A 13904-nucleotide genomic window follows, 5' to 3' on the forward strand; every position below is an offset into this window, starting at 1 on the left:
AGAACTCATATATTAATATTATAATATTATAATTCTTGCTTTTAAAAATATTAACTATTTTATTAATTTTATATATTAAGTATTTTATATATATTATATATTATATTATATATTTCTAGTAAATTAATATTAATAAATAATAGAATCTTAATTAATAAATAAAAATTTCTCGAATATAAGTTTTTATAATTAAAATTAATCTAGTAAATTATTTAATAAGCTATTTATATTAGATTATATTAAAATTTATTACTTATATTATTTATTAATTTATAATTAATATATTATAAATAAAAAAGAAGTTATAAGAAAAAAACTATATAATATATATTACTTTAATTAAAAGTATTATTTATATTATATTAGAAATAAAATTAATTTATAATTTATAAAAGTTTAATAAATATATTAAGTTATTTTATTTATTTTAAAAAAGTTATATATAATAATAACTAATTAGATAAAAGTTTTTAATTATATAATATTTTAATAAGCTTATAAAAAACAGAAATCTTAATTATTTATAATTAAATAAAATATATAGCTTATTAATTCTTTTAACTAATATAAGATTGGAAATTAAAAATATATTATTAATAAAGATAAGGCTTAAAAAAGTAATATATAACTTATAAATTAAAAATAAATTAAAAATAATTTCAAGAAATATAAATATATTTTAGCTAAAATAAAAAAGGCCTAAAATTAAACTTATATATAAACTTAATTAAAATCTAATAAGGCTTATTACTAAAATTTTAAAATAAATCTATTATAATATTATTATAATAAAGCTTTAGAAATACTAAAGATTAGTTTATAAAAATTATAACTAGCTAATAAAAGAGGCTAATTTAAATTTATTACTAGCTATATATATTTTTATTTTATTTTATTATAATTCAATTAGTTTACAAAATACTTGTAAGATTTTTAATATATATTATAATATTATAATATTTCTTTAATAGCTTTTATTTATTATAATTTAAATTAAATTAAATAAGTAAATAAGTAAATAAGAAATACTATTTATTTAATATATAAAAAAAAATCTTTTTAATTACTTATTTATATATAAGCTAAAAGACTTTCTAGTATATTTCAAGTATATTAATTAATTCAATACTTATAAGCTTTTTTTATCTTTTCTATAATATTAATTTAATATTTATTTAAAAAAGGCTTTAAAAATATAACAAGAAATAACTTATATTATTTAGATAAAATTCTTTTATATATATTTATAATATTTATAAAGAGAATTAAATTAATAAATTAATAAGAAAAAATAAATAAGAAAAAAAGGGTATTTATTAATAAATATATCTTTTAATTATATTTATAAAAAGAAAGTTACTATTATTATAATTCTTATTTTTATTTTCGAATTTATTAAAAAATAATTTAATTAAAATAATATTCTAATAAGTAAATATTTTTCTTTTTAATAAGTTATTTTAAATCTAGTAAATTTGTTTTATTATTTCTATTAATATTAGTATTAATATTTATTAATTTAATTTTGGTTTTAGTTTTTTCTTATTTATTTCTTAATATTTAATTTATTTATAATAGCAGAAATAAAGTAATAAAACGAGGCTCAAAAATTAATAATTTCTTATATCTTGAGAATTTAAAGCTAAGAAGAATAGGAGTGAGGTATGGCAGTAGATAAGTAGGTATAGCCAAGACTACTGAAATACCGAGCTTTAGAAGCGAGCTTGGTTTAAATTATAGCTTGGAATCTTAACTAAAACTAATTATATAATACTAGCTATTATATTATTATTAGAAAAGAAAAAGCTTAGTATTAGTTATTATTAATAATATATATTAATTATATTAATTAAAAATAATAACAATAAGAGTAATTAAAAATAAAGAAATATAATAAGAAATATAAAAGAAAAGCTTATTACTTAAATAATAATAATTAATAAAAATAATTGAAATAAAAGATAATAATAATTAAATATAAAAAGTCTAAAAAAAGATAAAGGAAAAAGGAAAAATAAATAAAGATATAAAATAATTACTATTTTAAATTATTTAAAAATAATAAATAACTATTTATTACTTTTTTTTTAGAAAATATTAAACGAAAATAAAGAAATAGTTCTTTAAAATAATAATTCTATTTATTTGCTTTTTTAATATTTTTATAATATATTAGCTAAAAATTTCTATTATTATATTACTTTAATTATTAAATATATAAATATTAAAATAATACCGGATTCTAGTAAATTAGTTATAGAAAATAGTAATAAAATTAGTCAAAAATAATAGCTAGTTTATTATTTAGTTATTAAATAAGATATTAAATTATTATTTGAATTATTTGAATTAAATAATAAATTATATTAAATACTTTCTTTAGTTTTTATATTTTATAAAGTTTATTATTTAATAGATTTAAAAGAAAAAAATCTTTAATTAATTATTGAATAAATTAAAAAAGTTAAATAAATCTTTAAAAATAATTATATAGTAATTAAATTATAAATAAAAATAATAAAATATATTTAATAAATTGAAATTAAAATTAAAATTAAAATTAAAATTAAAATTCGAAATAAAGTATTTATAAAAATATATATATTAAAGCTAATTATTTCTTTTATAATTATTAAATTTATTTAAATTTATAAATATTTAAGGATATTTAATATTAATTAAGCTATATAAGCTTATATTAGGCTTAAAGATGCTTTTAATAAATTTAAAAAAGACTTATAAAGAAATTAAAATAAGGTTTTATTTATTTTATTATTACTAGTTATATTTTTTATTTAAATATATAAAATATTAAAACTTTAACTTTTCTAATATATTTCAATTTATATATTATTTATAAAAGCAAAATAAAAATTTATATAAAAGTTAATTAAAAGATTATTTATTAATTAATAATAGAACTTAAATCTTATATTATTATATAAAGATTTATTTAAGGCTAAAATTAAAAGAAAATTATAAATAAGAAATATATTTAGTAATAATAAAACAAATAAGCCTTTTAATAGCTTATATAAAATATATTATAAAAATGTCTTATATTTCTAATATTTTATATTATAATCTTTATATATACTTTACTTTTATTACTAAGAAATATATAAGTAAATTAAAATATATCTTATTTTATTATTATTATTATTATTATTATTATTATTATTATTATTATTATTATTATTATTATTATTATTATTATTATTATTATTATTATTATTATTATTATTATTATTATTATTATTTATTATTATTATTATTATTATTATTATTATTATTATTATTATTATTATTATTATTATTATTATTATTATTATTATTATTATTATTATTATTATTATTATTATATTCTAATATAAAGGGCTTTTATTATCTTTTAATTTCTCTAAATTAACTCGAATTCTAATCTCTAATTCTAAGCTCTTTTATAAGCTCGAGGTTAACCTAAATCTTTCTAGCTAATATATATATAAAATATAAGAAAAATATATATAAAATATATATCTAAAATATAATTACTATAAAAACCTATTTATTTATTTAATTAGCTATTATGAAAAAGAAACTATAATAAAACAAAAACCCATATAAAGTATACTAGAGTATAAAACGTGACTTAATAGTAAAATAATAAATTAAAAGCATAAATAGTAAAATATAAATAATATATAATATATAAAAGCTTAATTAATTAAATACTTATAAGGAATTATTCTCTAAGTCTATAGAAAAACCAGCTTTCTTATATAATTTCCGCAAGTTATATATAAAAGGCCATAGCCTTTATTATATAACCTAAACCTCAAAACCGCTAAAATAATATAATTTTTAATAAGTATAGCCTGCTATACTATATCTGGCTCCCTATTTATTTATACTTATTTCCTAAGTACTAAAAATAATAGAAAAATCTTATTTAGAGTCCGAAATAATAAAATATTTAGGATCCTCTTTTATTAGTTAATCTAATTTCTTTTTTATATATCTAAAATAAGACTTATTATTCTTAAATAGTCTTATTTTATATTCCCAAACTTGCTTAAAAATAATTTAAACCCGCTTAGCTATATTCTTATACTAAATCCGATATAGTTCTTTATATTAATTAGTATCTGCCTTTAACTATTACTTAATTTCTGCCTTTATTATAGGATATTAAGGAGGCTTATTATAGTAAATCATATTATAAATTATACTAATATACTTTAAATAAATAGCTTCTTTGAATTTCGTATTATTTATAGTATTCTTAAATTAATTTTTAATAGAAGAGGAAAGCTCTAGATAAGAGGCTTTAATAATCTTATAAAAGACTCTATTTTTGTATATTTTATTCTTAATAATAACTAGACTTATTAGAATTATAGTAAAAGGCCTATTAAGTAATAAATTATTATTAAGCTATTCTTTAACTTATATATTATTCGAGAATTAATATTTTCCTATAATTCCAGACTTATAAATTACCTAACTAAAGGTATTTATTTATCTAGTTAAATAGACTATATTTAAAGTCTTTCCTTCTATTATTTTTAGTAAATACTTACCTATTTCCTTAGCTATTTCCGGCTCAAATTTATTAGAAATAAAGAAGTAATTAATATCTTTAAAGAACTTCTTATTAAAGATAGTAGCCTTCTTATAGTTTATAAGGAAAATATAGCTAATATTCTAATACTCTTTACTAAAGTAAAATTCGCTACTTAAAGCTTTAGTAATAGCTAGATCTTTAGTATTACTTTTATACTAATTATAATTAATATTTCCAGAAGTAAAGTATTAGGCTAGCTAAGGATAAGTAACTAGGTAAATAGGATACTTATTTAATACCTTATGAAATCCGAGCTATATTAATAAATCTACTATTAAAAGTTAAGAGGCTAAGGTAAAATAGCTATTATTAAGATCTTTATATATTAATATATTATTTTTTTAGAGATAAAACTATAGTATCTCTATTTCTTTTATTAAGAGCTCTTAAATACTAAGCTTCTTAATTTATTTTAGGTAATTCTTCTTATAAATATAGCTATTAGTACCCAGATTAGTAATACTAGACTTAGGAATAAGAATTATAGTATTGAATTAGAGCTATAGATTAGAGCGGAATTAATTAGAAATATAGTACTTGTATTTATACTTCTTAATTTCCTAGTTCTTAAAAAAGAAATCTCGTATTTCCTTATTTATCTAAGTAATAAAAACATGCTTCTTGCCTTTAGTAACTTTATAGAGCTTAGTAACTAGTTTTAGAGTATTCTTAATCTCTTATATATTAATAGAAAGAATATTAGCAAATTATTAAATATATATTATATAAGGAGCTTTAAGGAATTCATTATTAATCCTATAATATTCTCGCTTATAAATAAGTCCTAAAATACTACTATATATTTCTTTAAAAATATATTTATCTTATTAAATAAGTATTAACTTCTATTTAGCTAGTATCTTATAAGTATACTAAATGTCTTTATTAAGTTTTCTAGACTTAATACTCTTAGTCTTTTATTTCTTAGTTCTAGATATAGTTATAAAAGTCTTCCTAGATAGTATCTTTTTCTTTAAAATAGAGAGTTCCTTTTTATTTTCCTCTATTTTACTAACCTTATACTTAGTCTAGTATTTAGATCTCTATTATTTATTAGAAGTCTTAGGCTTAGCTTATTCTCTATTCTTGCCAGGTTCTTCTTATCTAGTTATACTAGTTCTACTAGCTTTATTAGTAGTTTTCTTACTAGGCTTTATTAAATTAGCTTTATTTTTCTTAGCTAGATTTGGTTAAGTTAAGCTAAAATTATAATAAGGGCCTATTTTTTAGGCTTATCTCGGAAAGTAGGAAAAGGCTTATTATTATAAACTCTTTTAATTAGGATTCCGGAAATATTAAAGATATATTATCTAGCCTTGAGATTATTAGCTAATAGTGGCTTAAACTCTAATTCTCTAGGTTCTAAAATAGCTTTAGTATACTTAAGTACCTTAGTAATATCTAATTTAGTAAATATACTAGTATTTTAATATTTCTTGTTCTTAATATATTCCAAAGTAGCTTTATTAATTAACTAAATAGTTTTATATACTAAAGCTTTTATCTTAAAAAGAGAATATAATTTCTTATAGATATTTTTACTAAGGTTATTATAAATATTATTAATATATTAGTTAAAAGCTTTATTATATAGTATAATTCTATTCTGACTCTTAGTATTAAAACTATTTACTATAATCTTAATCTTATTAAGCTTCTCTTATTTGCCTTTAGAAATGCTTTTAATAATATTCTCGAGTTCCCTATTATTAGCTTAGTAGTTCTTTAGCTTCTCCTTAGTTAATCCTAGTCTAGTTCTGTTTCTAATAAAGGTTTTTTATTTTAAGAGCTTATTATATATATTACTTAGCTTATCTAGGACATTTATATTAAATTTAGTAATTATAGCTATTTTTTCTAGTATTAGTAGGCCTTCTATAACTACCTAAGCTTCTTTAATATTCTGAACTTTAATACTATTAATCTATAGGCTTTTAATAATACTATAGCTTATAAGAACTAGCTATTATACTTTATTAGCTTAAGAAATCTATATTTCGGCTATTTTATTATTCTTAATAGGTTATAAAGGTATTATTAGTATAATAGTTATAGGTTATAGAATTAAAGGTTTTCGAGATTATAAGAATTTCTTTTAAGTATATTTCAAAATAAAAAGTAAATTAGAATAGTTTTAGATTATATAAAAATATTATATATATTCGAGTTTTTCTTTTTTTTTAGGAAGAAAATAAAGCTAAAATAGTAGTATATATAATAGGGAAAGTAAATATAATAATTAGGTATATTTAAGGTAATATAATTACAAATTAGAAATAATTATAAAAAATAAAATATAAAATTAGGCTTCTATTATAGAAAAGAATATAAATATATATATTTAAGAAAATATAATTAAGAAAATAATTAAGGCAAGTTAAACTAAATAATAATAATAGAGAAATAAAAAAGTAATATAATAGAAATATAAATATAGTAATAGTATTTAAAGTATTAGAATATAAAAGAAAATAATAAAAATTTCATAATATAAGTATACCCTAATTCCCTATTTATTTAGAAATATTTCTATTAACTCAAAAAATAGTATAAAAGAAGAGAAATAATATAGGAAATATATAAAAAGTAAGATATATAAAGGTACTAAAAATATTAGGAAAGTATAAAGTAAGTATTAATAGAAAAAAAGTCAGAATAATAGAATTAAGAAATAATTTAGAATAAAGTATTACTTTTTCCGAAACTAATTTATATTTCTTCCGAAAGCTAATTATATTTATTTAATACTTATTAAAGTTAACTTTATATAATATAAAACTATTTAGTTAGTTAGGTCTTTAAAGTAATATTCCTATTTATAAAAGTAATACTAAAGGTATTAGAATATATAAAAGAAAGAACTATAAGATAATATAAATAGGATTTATAATACTATTATTAAGTTTGAAATAATTAATATTAAAGTTAATATAAAATATAAAAAAATTAGATATTCCGAATTAGTAATAAAAATATAGGAATTATTTAGATAATATTTAATAGTAAGAAATAGATTAATAGCAAGAATTAGTAAATTATACTAGCTTTTTAAAAAAGTAAATAGTATTATAATTAGGAAATAGGTTCTATATAAAAGAAGTTCTTTTTATATAAAAGTAGAAATATATAATATACTAATTAAGTCTCGGTATAAGTTTTAAGAATAGCTATAGTTATATTAAAAAAGAAATAGATTTTCTAGTATATAATAGGCTTTAAATAAGTAAATCTAGTTTATTTAATATCTAAGAAATTCCCAGAATTATATATTAGTAAGTATCTTCGGAAATAATTATTAGATTTAATAAGGTTTCCCTTTTTTCTTATAGGGCTTCTAGTTTGGCTATTTCGTTTATATATAACTTCTAATTGGGAAGTTTATTTAAATATTATAAGGAAACTTATAATAATAATTCAAGTTAAAATCGAGATTTATAAATATTATAATTAAGCTTTAGACTAGTATAAGCCGCGAGAATAGCTAGTTAAAAAGGCAAATAAAGCTTTTAAAAGATTTCTATTTTAGTAAAATATATATAAAAGGCCTCTTTTTTTCTTCTTTTCTTTTTCTAATTCCAAATATAATTACTATTTATTACTATAATTCGGAATCAAGAGTTTATAAGATAATCTTTTAATTTTCTATTTATTTTTATACTAAAAAAATACTTTATATTTAATTCCCAAGATCTAGTAATAGAATTTTATATATTAAGAATACTATCTAGTAGTAATAATTAGATAATAATAAGAAATAAATAATAGTAAAGTTCATCCGACTTCTAGAATAGTAATCTAATAATTAGAAGGAAAATTTAAAAGATATATAAAGAATTAAAAATAATAAGCTTTATTTTAGGTTAAGAAAAGCTCCTATTATTAAATATTTCCTTCTAGTTCTTTATAAAGAAAACATATTTTACTTTTTCTAATTCTAGTAATTCTAGAATATATATAATAATACTAGTAGCTTTTTTAATTTTCTAAGTATTATTTTACTTATAGTATTTTATAACTACTTTCTTTTCTAGTTCTATATTTATCTTAAAATATTTATTTATAGATATATACTTATTATTAATTTCATTTTTAGAAAAGTACTAGAATTTATTTCTTTTAATAAACTACTTAAATTAATTCCCGGTATATATTCTTTGAAATATAATACTATTAAGTTCTTCTAGTATATAATATTCTTTTAGTTAATTTATATACTTTACTTTATATAGGCTAAGCTATTAGTATAATAGCTTTATATTTCTTAACTTGTCTTAATTTATTAATTTAATATTATATATAAGAACTAGATTCTTTTTGGAAATAGGCTTTAAATAAATCTAGTAAATAGTATTAAATTACTTCTTTTTCTCTTGGTATTTTCTATTTTTCTTTATTCTAGCTTTTTTAATATTTTTATCTCTTATTTATATTTACTTTATATATATTTCCAGAAATATTTCTCTATTATAGACTTTATTCTATTTAAATATTTTCTAGATTAGAAAGTATATTTCTATAGGTAATATAGCTTCCCTATTATAGACTATATATAAAAGGGTAAATCCAGTTAGTTTATATATAATAACTTGGTTAGTAAATAGAATATATAATAGTAAATCTATCTAAGGCTTCTTTTTATTTATTATAAGTATTATAAGTACTTAAATAATTAATTAATATTCTCTTTTAATTATACTATTTCCCTTGAAATTATAGGCCAAAATAATAATTCTATTAATTCTTAGCTTATTAAGTTCCTAAATTACTACTTCTTTAAATTCTAATCTGCTATTTACCTTAAGCTATCTAAATAAATTATACCTATAAATAATTTCTTCCTAAATAAACTTAGTAATCTTCTTACTAGTTAGATTCTTTAAAAGTTTAGCTTTAACTTATTCTAAGAAGTTATCTCTAGTAATAAGTAGCAAGTTATATTCTTTATAGTCTAGTAATTTAATTATATTAATTCTAAGATAATAGAAAAGAAATATAGCTTTTATTAGATATAAAGCTTTTTCTTATTTTCTTTTATTCTTATACTAATAAACTTTATAAATACTAATATATTTCTATATATAGTTATAGTAACCTTTTTAGTAATAATAGCTAGCTACTAAGTAAAAAGTACTTTCTTTTCTGGTATATCTAATTTTATTATATAGCTCTTTAATAATAATTTCCCTTTACTTTTAATTATTAATAATAAGTTAAAGCAAGTATATTTTAGATATAACTCTCTATAGTAATTAATCTCTTATACTATAATTCAAAGCTTTTTTATTTAACTTTTAAAACTTGACTCTAGATATTTCTTCTAGTCTAGAGAATATTATAAGATATTATATAATATTCTAGTATTATTTGAAATAGCTATTATTTAAGAAATCTAGTAAAATAATTAGGTTATTAAATAAAGTATAAAAGTTAGTATTATTACTTATTATTTTATTAGTAATTATATATAAAAGACTATAGCCTTTATTATATAACTTCCGGATTTTATTATTTTTTAATATTACTAATTTGCTTCTAGATATAATAAGGCTTTAATTATTAATCTTTAGTAACTAGATATTATTATTCAAATATTTAGTAAAGGTCTTAGAAATCTAATTTCTCAAAATAATATTATATAACTAAACCGGAACTATTTCCTTTAATTAAACTTTCTATTTAATAAATATTATTCTAATAATATTAAACTCTATTACTAACTATTTATTAATATTCTTATTATTTTTAGTATTACTTTCTTGCTATAAATATCTTAATAATTCATTAGTAGTAATATACTTAGTTCCTTTAATATACTTAACTTTAAAGTCAAATAATTAAATTCATACTAGCTAGCGAGTAACTAGAGCTCTAGGAAAATCCATAGCTACTTTATTTAGCTATATAACAAATATATTAGTATCTAGTTTAAGGATAAAGTAAACTTTATATAGCTAGAATTATACTTTTTATAAATACTTTACTAGCTTTTAATATTTTCTTTTAGTAATATTATATTTTTATTTAGTATTATTTCAGATTTTAGACTTATATTATATAACTTTCTTTTTTCCTTTATTATTATATTAACTAAGAGTTCCGCCCTACTTATCTAGGCTAGTATCTATTACTAATATAATTATTCCCTAATCTTCTAATAAATTATAGTATAACTTATAAAGTATTAGAATAATAATAAGCTTTTCTTAAAGAATTCATATAGCTAGTACTTATTTATTACTTTAATCCTATATTATATCTTTCCTTATTAAATAATAAATAGGTTTAGTAATATTTATAAAGCCTTTAATCTAAATATAGTAATAAATAGTAATTCTAATAAATACCTTACTTTTAATTATATTATTATAATATTTCTATCTTAAGATCTTAGTAATTCTTAAGCTCAAAAGGCTTTTTTCAAGTATTCTATAAATAAAGCTAATAATAACTATATTATTATAATAGAATTATGATTTTTCTCTAATACTAGCTCTGGCTTATCTAATTCTATCTAAGGTTATATTAAGGTTTTAAAGGTATTTAAATAAAAAATACTAAATACTAGGTAAAATAAGTTGCCTATTATAGTCTATATAAGGTTTCTTAACTCTAATATTATTAATAAATAGTATAGCGATTTTAGGAAATAGATTTTCTAGAATAGTTATAATAATTCATATAAACTATATAACAGAATTAGTAATTCCCTAAGATAATATAGTTATTCTTAATAGCCTTAGAAGTATTATAAATATAATTAAATCTTTACTATAAGTATCTAATATAAGTTAATTATATCCGGAAAAGAAATTAATTAGAGAAATATAAATATATCTAGTAAATTTCTTTAAGATCTTATTAATAAACGGAAATAGATTAGTATTTCTTAGGATTACTAAATTTATCTTTATAATAGTATTAATTAGTCTATAAGTTCTAGTAATCTTTTTTATAACTAGGAATTATAAATTCTAATAAGATCTATTATATTTCTTAAGAATTTTATAATCTAGGTATTCTAATAATATTTTTACTATTACTAGTACTAGAGCTTTAGGATATAGGAAATTCTTTTCTTATTAGGCCTTATACTTAATAGTCTTAATTAGAATAAGTAGGCTAATATTCTTATAAACTTTTCCTATTTCTTTCTAATTAAATATAATTATATTTTCTTAATTAATTATTAATTCTTGAAATATAGCTAGTTCTTTTTTCTAGAGCTAGTTACTAATATCTAATTATTTAAGGTATTCCGGAATAAGTTATAAATCTCTTAAAATAGCTAATATTCTTAATAAAAAGTAATTCTTATATTTCCTAATATATTTCTATAAGTATTTTCTAGCTTTAGATCTCTTAAACTAGTCCGGATATTTACTAGAGCCTTTTCTAGTTCTATTATTAGTATTTATTAGTTAAATCTTCTTATTTTTTATTTTTTATACTTTTATAACTAGAAATAGACTATAATTATTATTATTTTCTTTAAAAGCTATAGCTATTTTCTCTAGTACTCTTTTTATTTAATCTCCGGAATTTATAACCTTTTTATTTAGCTTTTTTCTAGTTAGGTATAAAAAGTACCTTTTTATCTAGTATTTTAATATATTTTCCTTAAGCTTCTATATATTTCAGAATTCTGTCTAGTCTTGGGTTCTATATTTCTTAGTTTCGGGAATATATTTCTTTATTATTAAGAGATATTACTCTATTTCTTTTTTAGAAATATCTTTATTTAATATTCTTTTTACTTCTTTTTCTATTAATTCCGGAACTATTCTTAATAATATTCTAATTAGAGCCTTTTTTGCTTTAGTTTCTCTAAAAATATTATTAATTTCCTGAATTCCTGAATCCAAAATAAAAGAATCTATAAGAAATCCTGGTATTTTCTTATTTCTTCTAATATTATTACTAGTTATAATACTAGGCTCTATTTTTTCTCTTTATTTTTAGTTTTCTATTCCGTATTACTTAATTCCTTAACTCTAGGAGCTTAGTACTCTTAAACTATTATTTTCTTTTATTTCCTAATATTCTTTAAAAATAAAATAATTATAATAATATAAGTATTCTAGTTATTTTTAGAATTAGTAAATCTTCTATCCTATAAACTATTACTTCTATATATAATTTTTATTTTTATTTTTACTAAGAATAGTTAATTAAATAGAATTTTTAAAGCTCTTTTAACTAGGAAAAACATATCTTTATATTCTATTCTATTTATAATCTTAGCTTTAAGCTTTACTATTTCTATAAATCTAAATTTAGCCCTAATAATAATAAATATTTAATAATCTATAGTATTATATATTACTTTACTAATACTTTTAGAGATCTTATCGGGAAAAATATTAATTTTAGCTCTAGTATTAATTATTTCTTTATATTTAATATTTCCTTAAGGTCCTCAAAATATGAATTAGAGGTATAAAGATTATATAATATATTTATAAGCTAGTAATATTCGAATATTAATACTATTACCTTTAAATTAAATAATTCTATTAGTATTAGATACCTAAACTAGTATTTCTAATTCCTTAAATATTCTATTTATTATATAAGCTATAGCTACTAGCTCTATAGATTTTCTAGTATATCTAATTATACTTAATATAATAGTATTTCCTATTTATAAGATAATAAGATAAGAAGTATTATTTTTAATTTATTAGTTCTAAAATATAATAGCTAAATCTAGCGTTTTTAAGATATTAATAAGTATTCTTATTTCTTTCTAAGTTTTTAGGAATAAAATAATTACTTTCTTTAGTAATCTTACTAGAATATTATTAATTTTAGGAGTCCTATATTTATTATAATTAAAAGTATATTAGGTTCCTAATTTATTTTATTTATTTCCGGAAGTATTAATATTTATATTCTTAGCTAGGCTACTTCCTTATCTATTACTTCTTGAAATAGTACTTTTCTGGCTTCTTATATAAAGTAGCTTTTTTTCTATTCTAGCTTATTTTTAGAAAATCTCTTTAGCTATTTCTATCTCTTTTTTCTTTCTTCTTAATAAGAAACCTATTATAGTATTAATAAAAACGCTATTTATAGCCAAATCTTAATCCTATTTATTAATTCCAGAACCTAAAGTATTAGTAATTCTAATATAATTTCCTTTAAAGCAAAATAGTTATTTAGATTCCCTAGATATAACTTACTTGTTTTTATATATAGATCCCGATTAGCTAGTTCCTTTTTCTCTTTCTTGCCTAGTAAACTAGGTATTTCCTATTAATTTCTAGATATTTTTAGGTTAAGTATTTAAGTTATAGTT

The sequence above is a fragment of the Hyaloscypha bicolor genome (genome assembly GCF_002865645.1).
Source record: "Hyaloscypha bicolor E unplaced genomic scaffold K444scaffold_53, whole genome shotgun sequence".
NCBI classification, from domain to species: domain Eukaryota; kingdom Fungi; phylum Ascomycota; class Leotiomycetes; order Helotiales; family Hyaloscyphaceae; genus Hyaloscypha; species Hyaloscypha bicolor.